Source organism: Neopsephotus bourkii, unplaced genomic scaffold (assembly GCF_033783945.1).
Source record: "Neopsephotus bourkii isolate Nb327-2 ecotype Australia unplaced genomic scaffold, CSIRO-AGI_Nbou_v1 NB_5, whole genome shotgun sequence".
NCBI classification, from domain to species: Eukaryota; Metazoa; Chordata; class Aves; order Psittaciformes; family Psittacidae; genus Neopsephotus; species Neopsephotus bourkii.
This window is the reverse complement of record NW_026900522.1, coordinates 295,309-310,487: the sequence shown is the minus strand read 5'-3', so window position 1 is coordinate 310,487 and position 15,179 is coordinate 295,309. Positions and strand designations below refer to the sequence as shown.

At 45.5% G+C, this 15,179-nt stretch overlaps 1 protein-coding gene across 4 annotated transcripts in view; it reads right to left on the bottom strand.

Moving 5' to 3' along the window:
* The window catches only part of SHISA6 (shisa family member 6), a 232,061-nt gene that overhangs the window by 128,639 nt on the left and 88,243 nt on the right, over window positions 1-15,179 (bottom strand). The window lies entirely within an intron of this gene.

Below are 15,179 nucleotides of genomic sequence, written 5' to 3'. Positions count from 1 at the left end.
GTTCTGCAAATAAGCTCTGGTTCAGCCTGCCTCTTCCCTTGACACTTCTGGTCTGGTCTAATTCTAGTCCCTGCAGCTCTGTTTCCACTGAAAAGCTCATTTTGTGAGCTTAATATAACTTGAGTTGGTGCTCCATAGATCATTCTGCAGCCAGAGGAAAGTGTGCTCTGTTATTCTGCTGATCTTCAGCAGACAAACCAAGTCAGACCTGGTCATTGCACACAAGACCATCAGGAAGCCAATGCTGCTGTAATCAGTGGTCTTAAGCCACTGGTCTGTGCTGCAACAGGTTAAGTAATTAGTGACTGCTCATCAAAAATGGAGTGGCTTCCGAAAGGTCACCTACTTGATTCCCTTGATAGGAGATTCTGACCCTTCCTGTGTAAACCCTGACACATCTGCTTACCCTGGATTTGAACACTTTCAGAAGGTGAGGAATATGTCCAGAGCCAGAACCAGTGGCGGAATTACACATCTCTCATCCACAGCCCTTGGGCAGAGTAAAAGCCCTGACTCAGCACTACTTATCCCTATACCATGGGCACTGCCTGTCTTCCCTGCAAAGTTGGAAGATGCTGTGGGCCACCTTCCTCTCTCCCTGGTTTTCATGTATGCACTCAGACCTGGTGCTGCTTCCCTGCAGGCTGGCAAAGGACACTAGCTTAGCAGTTTTATGATTGCTCACGTATGGTTCAGGAAGGGCAGAGCCCCAACAGCTTCACTTGTGCTTGGTGGACACTGTACCAACAGCAGTGGGCAAGGAGGCCACAGTAACAGATTCAGTAACAGCCCTCATTCACTATTATCCCTTTGGATTACCAGCTGCCCACACTGCCAACCTGCAGAGGGTCTGCAGTCTGCCCAGTATGTGAATACAAGTGGTAGCCACTCATAGCTGTAGGCAAGGAAAGGCTATAACCAAGCAGCTCCAAGTGACACAGACTCTATACATCCTTCTTTTGAAGGCAAGGATATGCGCAAGAAAAGGTCCTTGGTTGCATTTTGAGCACATGGTTGTGCAAGCCTCTGGACAATTACTCAAGTTGCCTTCCTCTGGGGACACAATGGAAGGAGCCGTGAGGGATCTGTAAAGGTGCAGGTGACACTTGTGTTAACCTGAGCTTGGCCTGTCTGGGAGATGCAGGTTACATGCCTGTCTAACAAGGCTGGGAAGACACATCTGGTCTTGTAAATACTTGAATGAAGAACCTAGTGCATCTGGGCAATGCATTTTTCACTCTCACGCCACTTCTGTCCTAGCTCATGCCAAACACTATCACCATAGTTGGAAAGCTGAGATATGGATCTAAAATCTTAAAAGGGAGGGAAAGTAAGAATCTAGTTACCTAATGGATTGCAGGATAAAGGCAAGCTAAACATCCATCTTGCTACTCGAAAATCCGATGCATAACTGGTGATTAGGACATGGTAAAGCAGCCTCCTGCCATGATGCAAGTACTGAACACAATAGAGATGATTCTGAGGATGACAGTTGATTTCCTCTGGCCTCAGACCTGAAAGCTTTTTGCAGAAGAATGTAATTATCATAACTCTGGTGAGAAACAGAGAAACAGAAAAGGGGCCTGGGGCAGGAGTTTGAGTATTTGGTTTGCTCTCCACCTCACTGTCCTGCAGGCAGGTGTGCTGACTGGAAGGTAGAAGAGATTAAATAGAGAAGACATGTATTGTCTTCTGGGTTCTCTCTTTCTATGTCATTAATCAGCTTCTCTTCTCAGATAATTTGTATACAGTATAACTTAAAGCAAAACAAAGCCTGCAGAATGATTTGTGCCCTTATGAATTCGTAATTCAAGCAGGACAGCAGATAATGTCTCTCAGAATGTTGCTACTGTGCTATAGAGCAGTAGCCAATTAATTATTGCAAGAATGGTGTTTCAGGGCCACCTCATCTCTTAAATAAATCTCCTGTGTCCAGTGACAGAAAGAGTTCCTGTTCCACAGGCGTAACACAGAAGGACAGCTTTGCACTGGAAAAACAGCTTAGTCTACTGTAGGAGAGGTTTTCTGATGCCAGGAATGACTTAGCCAGACACTGCAGAGAACACTTTCTGCTCATTAAATTTGTGTTGCGTGTTGTGCTGTAAGCCTTGTCTAGCATCCCTCCTCCATGTAAAGGGAAGGGAGTTTGGTGCTTGGCACCACCAGAAATATTCACTGTTTTGTCCTGATGGCTGGACTCTGTGCTGGCTGAAAGCAGTGGGTGATCTGTATCTTAGACAGGCACACAGCAAACCAGACGAAGCACATTTGCTGTTAGCAGGAAGCTTAGCACCAACTGAGGCATCAAAATACTGAGTAGATTTCCCAGCGTCCTGGCCTGGCCACAGCTATTGGTGTGTAATAGTAACTTGACCAGCGTCACCCTTGGGTCAATCAACTTTCATCATTGTCTCGACAGAAATTAAAATCTCTGGTTAGTTTTACATCTGTTTATTTAATACCAGTACATGGTGAATGCTGTGCCCTTGGCAGTTGAGGAAGCAAAGTATGCAGTGGGGTTTGGGCTGGTTTCTAACATTTGAAGTTAAGACAGGTATGGAAATCCATGTGCAGTTCCCTCTGTAACAGTTTGTTTTAAGAAAATAAAAAAGAAGATTAATGTTATGCTCTGATTCTAATAGAGAAATCTCTGTAAACCGATTGCAGACCAAGCCCCCTTTACTGATGTAAGAAATGCTCAGCTTGGGGACTTTATAGGTTGTTCTTTAGGATACGAATGGGGATTAATGAATACCCTCTCACTGCTCTCAATGGCAGCTGGGTGCCCAACACCATGTGGTGCCTTTGAGACTTTTCCAATGAGCTAAGGCAGTCAGTGGGAGTTGTTCCACTAAACACAGTGGATTTGGGATTGGAACTGAAAGAAGAAGAATGACCATGAATAACAATACATCCCAGATGAAAAAAACTCCCAGCCTTTTGCTGGCCTGTCTCACCTCAGGTGCTTTGTGCTCTTTGATGAATGACGTCAGCCCTGTGAAACTCTTAAGTGGTTTATCTCTGCACCCACTTTGCAATGCAGTAAATGGTGAAACAGAGAGGTCAAAGCCATAAGTCTTCTCCAGAGCTGTGCAAAGATTACCGGGAGGCACAAGAAAAGTGCCCCGGGGTCCTGACTCACTTTCACATGAGAAGAATGAAATAATGAATGGAAAGAAACAAGATACTAATAAATCTTGTTCTGGAGTGTTTAATAATGAAGTTTTATTGTAAATCTATCACAAAAAAACATTAATATGGAGCCACCAAATAGGTCGGGTTAATTACATCATCTGAAAATGATGTGATACCTCCAGCCTTCATAAAAAAAAAGCAATCAAATCCCCTGGCAGTGTGAAAGATGACTTTTTTAATTAGCTGAGCATTAAAGTCTCTGTGCTAACACCTCACAGTATTCCTCTGGCTTAGGTGGGATGATACATTTTACCTCCAGTTTGACAAAATATGACATTTACAAGGTAAGAAGTAATTAGGGCTGCTTATCTGTGTGCCAATTTGCATCCTACATGGTTTGCCCATCACAATGTCATGGAAAACCTCTCCACTGGCTACATAAGCTTTGCTGCAAAAGGACTTGCAGCGAGCATCTTCCCTCCTTTCGCTCTTTATGTGACTCTGTCACTGCTGTTGCATGTTTCATACTCAAGCAGGCATGCTAGACAGCATAACCACCTTTAATACAAGCCTGTATTAAAGGATTCAAGGGAGGAGAGAGCTGGGATATGTTCTCAGCCCTTTCTGTGACTCCCTGGGTGACACTAGGGAAGACACTGAACTCCTTCACCTCACTCCCTTGCTCCACTCCTCCCAGCTCAGGTTCCATTGGGTTCCCAAACTCTTCCCATCCTTGCATTTCTAGCAGAATTCCATAACGTGAAAGACCCTCGAGCTTCCCAGATCCAGGAGAACATGGTCCATATCCCAGGAGCACCAAACTGAGAGCATAAGGAACACAGCTAGAGATTCACCAGAGATACAGCTCCATTGTTGTAACCAGCTGGTGCAGCTTTAACATTAAACACCAATGGGAACATATCCACAGCTTGCTTTAAACAGAAACACTCCCATCGATTGTGCTGTGCTTGGGATCAGCCACAGCCCCCCTGGCTGAGATTCCTTTGGTTTTTTTCAGACACAACCGTCTGCACAGGACTGGCCCAAAACAGTTTGTGAAGGGAAAAGATGGTTTCAACTGCAACAAATGCTTCCCATGAACAATCAAATTCCTTTTGAAATATCCTCCTGGTAGGTTTCATGTTTTGAAAACCTGAAGCATTTTTTAGTTCTCAAAACAGGGTGGTTTTTTTTTTCTCACTTTTTGTCCAAAAATACACTTTTCCCAGGAACTGTTATTATGACAACCTATTACCCATCCTTGTCTGTAAAATATCAGTGAAAATATGTATTACTGAGTTATATTAAAATACCTATTTATACCTATCTCACTTCAAGCTAACAGCATTTCTACCAGCCCTACTGCACGTTCCCCAGCACTGATTCCAGAAGACTTGCACTCAAGGCAAGACGCTAATAGTGTCACTGAGGTCCCTGCACCCAGAGAAGGTTTGTTTAAGGCTTCAGTAATTGCTTTGAGCTCCACAGACTAATAATTGCCAGGCAGGAGAGCTGTGAGTCACCAAGGAGCTCTAATCCTGTGACCTGCAAAAATACCTGGAGGAGGCAAAGGTTAAAAAAGAAACATTTTCCCTCTCTGGTTAAATCCAATTTCTTTGTGTTGCTTTGCCAGTCAATGTGTAGTTGACTAAGGAGCGCAGAGTGTGACATATAAAAGTGGTAGGTGTTATTACTAAGCATATTAAACTGACAAGAAAAACACAGGGCTCGGAGACAGCTGAAAGGCACTTTTAAGCCTCACCAAGAAAAACAAGCCTGCGACACACTCCTTCTGGACACAGGGTTGTACAAATGAACCCCAGGAGTCCAAGGAGAGATGAGGTTCACGACTCTAAAAGATGGCTTAAGAGGAAGGTTGGACAACTGCCCAAAAGGGGGGGGTTGGAAAAGTAAGTGGGAACTTAAAAGGTTCTTGGGGGGGGGTGGGAGGGTGAAAGAAGAGAAAAAAGAATAAAAGGAAAAAGAAAAAAGATTTTTTTTTTTTTTTAAAGATTGCTTTCTATAAATAAATGTGGGCAGGGGAAGTGCTGGCGAGGGAGAAGATCTAACAGACAATCCTGGCACAAGAACAGAAGGTATACACTAGCCATGAATAAATTCAACCTGGAAAACTGAAGGAAGGTTTCAGCCATCAAAGGAACAAAACCCTGGAACAGGCTTGCATGGGGAGCAGCAGGAGGAAGAGAAGGAGCTGGATCTAATTTGAAGGGCAAGAGAAAGGCATGGAGAGAGAAAGCAGCTTCCAAGGTTATCCAGTGAGTCTGTGAACCTAGTCCTGTAGAGCAATCATGTCCTGAGGGCCTGAAACCTTTTGGTGCTGCAGCACCACCACCCTGGTCCCCCAGAGAGCTCACTGGGGGACATGGATGTGATGTGATGTGCCCACAAGATCCTGTCCATCCCTCTTGAATCACTTCCCTCCAAGACTGACGTGACATTTCCTCCCTGACGTTTAATTTCCTTTACCTACTGTGTCAAAGAACACTTTGTTGAGGTCACAGCACTTCTGGTTGCTGCCTTTTTGAGCTCATTTTAATGCCATCAGTATGAAGAAGTGATGCATCTGACAACCCAACTCCAGGCTTAGAGATCAAGAGGTTTCTCAGAGAAACCCTGGTCCTTGTTTTACAGCTGTGTTTACAGCCCTACCTGCAAGGGCCCATGCTCAGTTTCTCTCTGTTCCCACTTATCCAATGGCCTGGGGCACCTCTCCTCACCAATATAATGGGATTAATGATGAGGGATTTTTGACCTGTGGTAATTTGGGGTTTTTATCACTGGAGAAAGTTAAGTCTAGGAAAGAGAGAAAAGTCATTTTCCAATGATCTGCAAATTGTTTTATTTAATCAAAACCAAACAAAACACCCCCCAAAATCCCCCCCAAAACCACCCCAAATGGGTATTTTTCTGTTTTAAAAATGCAAATCAACTTTGTATTGAAGAATTTCAAATGGAAACAGGTTTGCAAAAAGTTTTCCAGGCTCTTGAAGACAACTTCAAGGGAAGTTCTTCATTCTTTAGGAAACTCATGAGTAGAGAATGATCCCAGGTTCATATTTTCATCCTTTTCTACAAGGTTTAAATATCCATAGAGCTGGGGAGACCTCCAAGCGTGTGTGCACCCTCCCTATTACATCTGTCAAAGCCTGCAGAGATAGCTACTTGAGAAGCACATCAAAGGAGATAGGAGCTAACATCCAAGACATGAGGTCAAGCTGATCAACCTTGATTACCAAGCTAGGGGTTCAGTTTGGGGTGAAAGGCAGAGGAATGCAGCTATGGGCTCTGCAGGGGTGTTAAAAGAAGCAGGACTAGAAGCAGATTATAGCTCCAGTGGGTACCAGGGCTTCTGAGTCAGGAGAGCTAGGTGCCCACTGCTGGTAAACCTAACTTCAGAGTTTTTTTGACTCCCTGCATAAGCCAGGGGACTGTCAGCCTTGTTCTCCCCATTTGTCTTCCCTGGCCATGATCACTAATGAAATGATGATAACTGTTACTTCTTTTTTCTTTTTCTTTTTTTTTTTTTTTTTTAATGTACACCTGATTTATCTGATGTTTGCAACAAGAATAAGTATGCAGATCTTGGAGACAATAGATTTGTATGAGATCCTCTCAAGTAGGGTGCAAAAGGAAGGTTTGTTTTTTTTTCAATGCCAGCTGGTTAGGATTCACTAGAACCCCAGCCTAGTTTGTGTTCGAAGGGACCCTAAAGCTCCTCCAGCTCCAACCCCCGCCACGGGCAGGGACCCCTTCCACTGGAGCAGCTTGCTCCAAGCCCCTGTGTCCAACCTGGCCTTGAACACTGCCAGGGATGGGGCAGCCACAGCTTCTCTGGGCACCCTGTGCCAGCGCCTCAGCACCCTCACAGGGAAGAGCTTCTGCCTAAGAGCTCAGCTCAGTCTCCCCTCTGGCAGGTTCAAGCCATTCCCCTTGGCCTGTCCTTACAGGCCCTTGTCCCGTCCCTACAGGCCCTTGTCCCAAGCCCCTCTCCAGGTTTCTTGTGGTCCCTTTAGGCACTGGGAGCTGCTCTAAGGTCTTCCTGGCCCATTCAGAGCTTAGATAGACATGGAATATCACTGGGGTCTTCCTCTGCAGTCTTCAGGTACTTGCAGATTAGGGATCCTGCAGAATGGCCCTCTTAGATACATAAGCAACCAAGCACCCCAAACACCAAACATAACACAGACCAAAATGCAAACTACGTCCACTACCAAATAAGTGTGAAGGGGGCTGATTTGTTCAATTTCAAATGATACAGAATTCATGCCTGGCACATGAAGACTTTGTTATTTCAAGCAGGTTTTGCTTTGAGACTGAAAATGAAAGTAAAATACTTGGAGCAAGAAGTGCAGAGAGGATTTCCAAAACAACTGAAGGAAATGTGTGTGCAATAGTCAGCAATAGACACCACTTGGCTTTTTGCTCAGCCACACTGGTAAGACTCATGCAGAGACCAATATTAGAGACTAGGTTAAATAAACCCCAGAAATAATGCTAGATGTTCACCATGGGACTGGTAAAATGTGTTGCTATTCTGCATAAGAAAATACTCCTCTTTAAATGCATAGGCAGTCTTCAGCTCAATTTACTGATATAAATAGGGCAGCTCAGAGTCAGAGTGAATACAGAAAATGTTTTCTTATATGCAAATGAGAGATCATATTATTTCATAGAAGTAACTATAATAGTTGGAAATTAGCAACTGTTTCCAGATCCTTGTTAAAGGCAAAAGAAGAAAAAAAGCTCATCTAATGTTCCCAGATAAAAATGACATTAATTGAAAGTTTGATTCTATTCCCTAATGAATTTTCTTGTTGCATTGTAATTAATAACTACTTACATCTAAGAGAACTCGGTTTCCCCTCAAATTAGGGCATTACTTATAAATATGTTAATGTTTTAAGACTAGATCTTAAGAATGTCATACATTGCCCTTATAATGGCTGTCAGGGTGAGGAACATTAGGAAACCATTAATGGATGTTATAGCAACTGTTGTGCAGGATGCTGCCAGGAGCCAAATAGAAGCCTAAAGCATCCTCTCCCAAGAGCCCTCTAAAACAAAAGACCTGGTAGCATACCTTCATGGTGACTCAAATGCACCAGGTCTTACAGTAACCACCACTGGGGCATGTTTAAGAACCACCCTGAGGTTTGGTATCTGTCTGATACCTGCCATATTTTATCATCTCAAGGCCAGGCAGAAGGGATGGAGGCAGCTGTGACAACCATGCCAGTGGCTGCACAACCACGTGCACTGGGGCCCGTCCATGTGTTATTTCTCTCTGGGTCACTTCCAAGTCATCCCAGAGATGCTCCAGAGGGCAGCAGGGTGGATGCTCTTTGGTTGTACTTGGCCTTTAAGCTTGTCCTTGAGGCTTCTCTTACAATACAGCAGAGACCTCACCTGGATGCTGCCTGAGACTCTATAAAAGGGGCTTCAAGGGTGTTTTTTCCCTTGTTCCTGGTAAAGAATGAAAGGCAAGAAAATGAAAACATTGCAAGAACCAAGGCGACATGTGAATGTGCCTCCCTGTGCGGTGTCTCCGCCACTGTTCCTGCTAATGCAACACACACCCACGGCCAGGCTGTGGATGGTGCCTACAACAGCGAGCTTCGAGTGCTGCAGGATCCAGGCCAGTTCCCATCAAAGTCAATCTGATTATTTATATTAGCTTTGTTTCCTTCCTGACTCTTTACTCCACTTACTATGGCAACTGATTTGTATGTTCAGTCATTAACCTCGATAACAACCAATTAAGAAGTCCACCACAAACTACTGTGGATTTGCCATCTTGACTTCAAATATGTAATGTAGGTGGTAGAAAAAGAACTGCCACTGCCAATCATCATGCCTGTCTGGGGCACTTGTGGGACTGTCACCCAAATCACTGCTGGCACTGATTGTACCCAGCATGCTTGTCTGGGGAGCCCTGAAGACCAGAGGAGACAAAGATGGAGAGGAGGGGCAGATGAGTGGTCCCATCATGCCTCTAATGCTTTCTGCTGTACAGGAGAAACCCTGGGGGCTAACATTTTGAAAGAGAGACCTTGGTCACTGGCTGGATGGAGGCTGCAGCACTGGCAGTTGTCAGTGCCCACAGTGGTACAGGGCTGGAGTCAGGTCACTGGTGAAACTGCTTTTAAATTAATGGATGGGTGTTCAAATTCTTCATTGTTACTTATTTTAGGTTTACAGTCTGGTTTAAAAAAGCATCATGGTCCTGTTTTTCCTACTGTCTCAGTTATAAAAGAACTACAGAAACATTAACACATTTCCCCCCTTAACGCAGGGAATGAAAGTCTTCTCCAAAATACCACATTCTGTAAGCCTTGGGCTACATCTAGAACTGGTTCTGTCCACCAGTACCTCTGGATTAGCCTTTCTCTCCTTCCACTATCCAGAAACCTCCTCTGACATCGGCCTTCCTCCCCATGACAGATAGCTCAGAAACCCAAAAAAGAACCTTATCGTGCAGTCTGGACTGAGATCTCTTATTCCTGGGGGGGGGCCCCCCCCCCCATACAAGCTCACACCCTTGTATTTACAGATTACAACTTTCCTTTGCAGGCACTATCTGCACACATGCCCATACAAATCTCAGCACAGCAGGGTCCTGATCGCTTTGGCTGGAGCAGCACAAAATGCTGCCGGTTAACCATCGGTGTGTTGATAGCCAGGACAAAACTGCATCTTGTTCACTAGGCTGCAAAGTCTGGGAAGTGGTATATAAAAAGCTGGGTATGGATTTGTGCCAAGAGGTAGTAAACAAACTGGGAGCTCTGTTTTTCCTCTGGCTTTCACTCCGGAGCCGTGTCTGTCTGTGGAGGAGATGCCCGACTGCGCTGGGCAGATTGTTCTTATTCTAAACCTGGTGCTTTTTGTAGGGGGAATGAGGAGGGGCTGTAACTAACCCTGCTTTCTAGAGTGCCAGGGGAGCAGCAGGGAGCTGCATGGGCTCTGGATTCGAGGCCAAAGATAGTAAATGACATGAACACAAAGTTCAGGGCTGCCTTCAAATCCTATTCACATAATGAAAGCGTGAAAGCAGATTCACACGATGGATGAACATGAAAAGCCAAACATATCGATCACTCCGTACATCGCTGGCAACCAGCTGTTCTGGCAGCAGTCTTACAAGGGCTTTGCTGCAGTCAGACACAAGATAATGAGGAGGAAACAGAGGAGCCTGGATCGGGTGGGTTTTATTCCTAGGGAGAAACCATGTTTGTCCCAGCATCACTTACACTGCTCTGATGCTGCTCACAGTGCCTGTGCTTTCTAAATGGTGGACCCTGTCCAGCAGACGCACTGCTGTGTGCCTGCAACCTGCTGCACAGAGGCAGTGAAGCAGTGTCAGCGCTGCAGGAAGCATCAGGACTCCAGAGCTGCCCTGGCTGAAGGGCCCAAACATGCACAGCCTTCTGCTTCACTTGGGCTCTGCTCCACGGCTCACAAAGCGCATGGCTTGCAAGGTAAGACTCCGTTTCACGTTAATTCGTGTCTGTGCAATTAGGCAGAATGAGGTGGCTCCTGCGCCAGAGGCCTCTCCACGCTCAGGACAGGCTGCTGCAGGCAGGGGAAACAGCAGCACGGGGCTGCCTGCAGCTTGCAGGCACAGAGCGATGCTGGTGTGGGCAGGGATGCTTTAAGGAGAGTGGGGGATGGCAGGCAATTTAACCTCCACTGTTTTGTCGGCCTCTTCATGCTATTCCCTGTCTCAGCACAAATGCCTTTGGGTTTGCATGGTCCCACGCTCCCTCCCAGCCCCCAGGGGATCCCTGCAATCAGCCCTTAGTCTGGATGCCCTCAAGGATGCTCTCAAAGCTCTGCCCCATCTGTCTGCCCAGACCAGGAAGCCAAAGCCCCTGAATGAGATGGTGGATCTCAAACTGCCCCTGCACAACCACCTGCAGCTTCCCTCCCCATGAGAGCTCACCCCTGAGTCTCAGCAGCATCGTGACCGGGAGGGCAACAGCAAGACACGTCCATTCAGATACCCTGCAGTAAGGAGGTCCTTGGCCTACTGAACCCCCCTCACCCTGTGCTGCAGCCCTACAGAGAGAGGGCAGCACAGGGAGAAACAACTTCACCAGCTTTTCCCATGGGAATACTTTTCCCAAAGTCCCCTTTTGCTCATTCATCTGGGAAATCGTACAGAGAAGGGAAGAAGAAAGCAAATCGTGGTTTCTCTGACTGGCAGCAGCACTGATCCTGCCTGTGTGTCCAAGCCACCAAAATAGATATAAAGGTAAAACAAGGCAGAGTATCCCTTTGTCCATGCCTAAGGCTGCAGCTTGCCCCTGCTCTCTCCTCAGAGCCCATTTTTAGGGATTCACAGGCTCTTCCAGCTACGCCCTTGACCTTCCATCTGCAGATGTAGAAATCTCCTTCAGGCTCCATCCTTGTCCCTTTGATCTCCTTCCCTATCTGCAAAGATGCCTTGTGGCTTGTTATCCACATCCTGCTGGCCTCCTCAGCCTCACCAGAACTTCTATCCTCTCTATTGCCCAAGTAAGTGTTAAACAGCCTCCTGGCTCTGAATCAGCCTCCTCCTATGCTCACATGGGTTCATATAATTTCTCCTGGTGGTGATGTGTGACCTGCATGCCCAGGTCCTGAGGACTCAAAGCAGCTGCTGTAGAAAGCAGGTTTTAATTCTATGGGCACGTAATACCCTTTTATAGAATGCTCTTCTCTGTCCTCATGGTGCTTGGGGTTAGCTGCAGCCAGGAGATGTCTTTTTCATTTGTGGTGAAAGCTTGAAGGAGGATAATAACAGATGCAGGGACTGCAGGGAGAGAAAGATGGGTTTGTGTTTAAGGAACTGCTTTGAAGACCTGGAGCCTGTCATTGTGCCAGTGTTTCCGTGTGCTGTCAGATGAATCCTCACCCTGTCACCGCACGGTCACGTGTTTTCCCTTTGTTCAGTTTTTGGCACCTACAGATTCATTTGCTAAGTCCTCAGCACTCACAGCTCTATCTCCACTCTCAGGCTGTGTTTTCAGCCTAACAATTCCAGACCCAGATGGGTGGAATTTTTTCTTGGAGGTGCTAATTTCTCCCCATTAACCATGCAGGTTTCCTACCCAAGACAAACATCTAACTACCTAACAGCTAAGGCAGCAAGATGGATCCTACCTGGGGTGTTAGTTTAGGAATGGGGATTTGTTACTGTCTATGATCTGCAGCTTTATTGTCCTCTCCTGTCACTAAAGGATTATCCCTTCAATGCCAGGGTTTTCATCTCACACGGTACATAGAGTTCATTGAACAACACAGAGCTCAAAAAAGACCCCCAGAACAAACTACAGCCCAAACAGCAAGAACCAAATAACAGAAGAAAACCCCAAACAAACAAAGCCCTGAACAAAAGGGATGTCCAGCATTCAGGTCCAGAGCTGGAAGATTTTAAAGACAACAGAATTGAGCTTATGTGAATTGAACGTTCTGTGGGCAGAGCTTGTGTTTGATTTGTTTTTATCATAGAACGAGCTCAGTTGGAAAAGCCCTTCAAGCTCATGCAGTCCAGTCACTCCCCAGCTCTGCCAAAGCCACCACTAACCCATGGCACTGAGGGCCCCATCTACACAGTTTTTGGACCCTTCCAGAGAAGGTGATTCCACCACATCAGCAGCTACTCTCCACACCACAGATATGTTATGCAGTAACTCCTGGGGATCCAAGGAGCTCAGGGACATCAGGAGAGGCACCAGACAGGAAGGACAGTTCTGTAGCTTGCTAAGGTCTTCCACACCTGACTTCATAGTACAAAATTCTCTGCTCTTAACAACTGCTCACACCGCTGTTGCTGTGCATAGGATCAGGACACCTACTGCGTGGTGATCCCTGTGATCAAGTTGTGATCTATAGGGAATTATTGCTGTAAGAGAATACAGGATCACCTTCTTTTGGTTTCCTTCATTGTATGTGTTTCATCTACAGAATCCATCAACAATTATTAGCATTGTTCAATTTTCCACAGCACTGCACACTTCTAAACTTACCCAAATATACTTCTCATCTATAGATGTGCAGGAAGAAGAGTACACAGAGTAAAAAGGTAAAATGAATCCTGGGAAAAGTGCTCCATAAATTTTGGGAAATCATGCTTTTAAAACTAAGAAACAGAATTCAGATTGAGGCTGAGCTTTAGCACTACCTCCTCATGCCTTCAAGGATGGTGTCTCATTATTTTGATGCATTTGTGTGTGGATTTAATGTGCTGTGCAACACAACTTCCATTATTCATACAGCTAATGTATAGTAAAATGACAGCATCCTACTTTGGATTTGGTTGGACTTCCCCTACTAAAAGAACCCAAGAGAACAGGTCATGCTGGAAGAAAATAAATTCTTACTTTCTAAAGCCTTTAATGAGAGTGATTGTAAATCAAGAGCTACGTTTACTGCAAGGAAGCCCCATGCCTTTGATATCCTTTTGTAGATTCAGTTATGTACACAAGCATGGATCTCTCTTTCTCAGACCTCAACAGGACTTATTTAATTCTCAGGATTCAGGACTATGGCAATAATCACAAATTATAAAGCTCTGAAATGTGCACGTTACAATAGAAACAAGAGCTGCACAGTTAAACTGGAACAGTGCCTTTAGTCCACTAATGGGTTTGGAAATACCTGGCTGGGAAGCTATGAGTCCTCCATTTTCAATCATTTGGACTCACTTCTTGCAGCACCATGAGGTAATGGGATGACTTTGAACACTTGATATTGCTACATCTGGAAAAGCTGCCTCTGGTACATGACTGCGTGCATTAGGTAAGAGCACAAAGGAAGGAGACAGGATCAAAGGCTTAGGAGGTAATGGCTCGGTAGTTGTCTTTCAGTCTCACAACTGTGAGACTCCTTACAGGCCTAGATGGTTAAAACGATTTTTGTGTGAGATGCAAAGAACAAAGAGGGGGATTACAAAGGCACGTGGTATCCTTTATCACATGATTATGCATCATACAGCTACACCTTATCACTGCAACTTGTGCAGACACCATATGGAACACCAGGGAAGAGAACAGAGGAAGCCACAAACTTCATTCTTTTTTTCTGTATTTGTCCCCAGTAAAAAATACTCAATAAATAGGAAATTGGCCATTTCCTCTCGACAGAGAAGTCTGTGCAAGAGAAACAGTTGAAAAATAATTATGCCATTTGAGCTAATAGAATACGTCTGTTCCGGCAGAGGCTTGCGAGCAGCTTCTGAGGCCACATGGGAACCTCATTGGCTTTTCAAACTCAAAGGGACTTTGCTTAAGTTCCCTTCCAAAGGAAACTGCTTCAGCTCATTATTTGCAGACAGCATCTGTCACTTTTCTATGCCAGTGGCTGCTGATCGTCCTCAAAGAACATTGTACAAATGTGCAGACTGCTGTGTGTTGAGAAAGGACTGCTATTATATCAATTTTCCACTTGAAAGCAGCAATAACAGCAAATAAAGCCTGGGCCACATGACTCTGTTGGATCTGGGGCACTTTCACTGAGGCATTCACCCTAAGTGAAAGATGAGACACTCGAAGGGAAGGTACAGACAGATGCAGTGCTCTCGATGTGCTACTGAATACAGCCCTGTGCAGTGCAGAAAGTGGCTCTGCTGGTGGACAAAGCAGACTGAAGATCTCAGCTGTGTCCTCTTGAGGGCCTGCTGAAAGAGCTTCTGCTGACTGCAGAGCTTGAGACCCAAGTGTCGTGTGTCCTTGGGCAAGAAAGGTTGGACCAGAAGAACCTTGAGGTCCCTTTCAAACATAGGTGACTCTATGGCTGTCACCTGGTTGTGTCTACTCTCTCCTGGAGCAGAACCCGTCACATAGTGAAGTTTCTGTGAAAATGTAAGGGCAGAGCCATACCTTAACCAACACAGGATCTGAGATGCCCCCTCCTGAGTAACTCAGATCCTCTTCTAGGTCTGGATGAGGGATGTTTGCTCTGCTGTGTGTCCCCATCAGCAAGCACAGCAGATAGATGAAGGCTCAGGGACAAGGGGTGCTGCATACATCCCTCCTTCCCTCCAG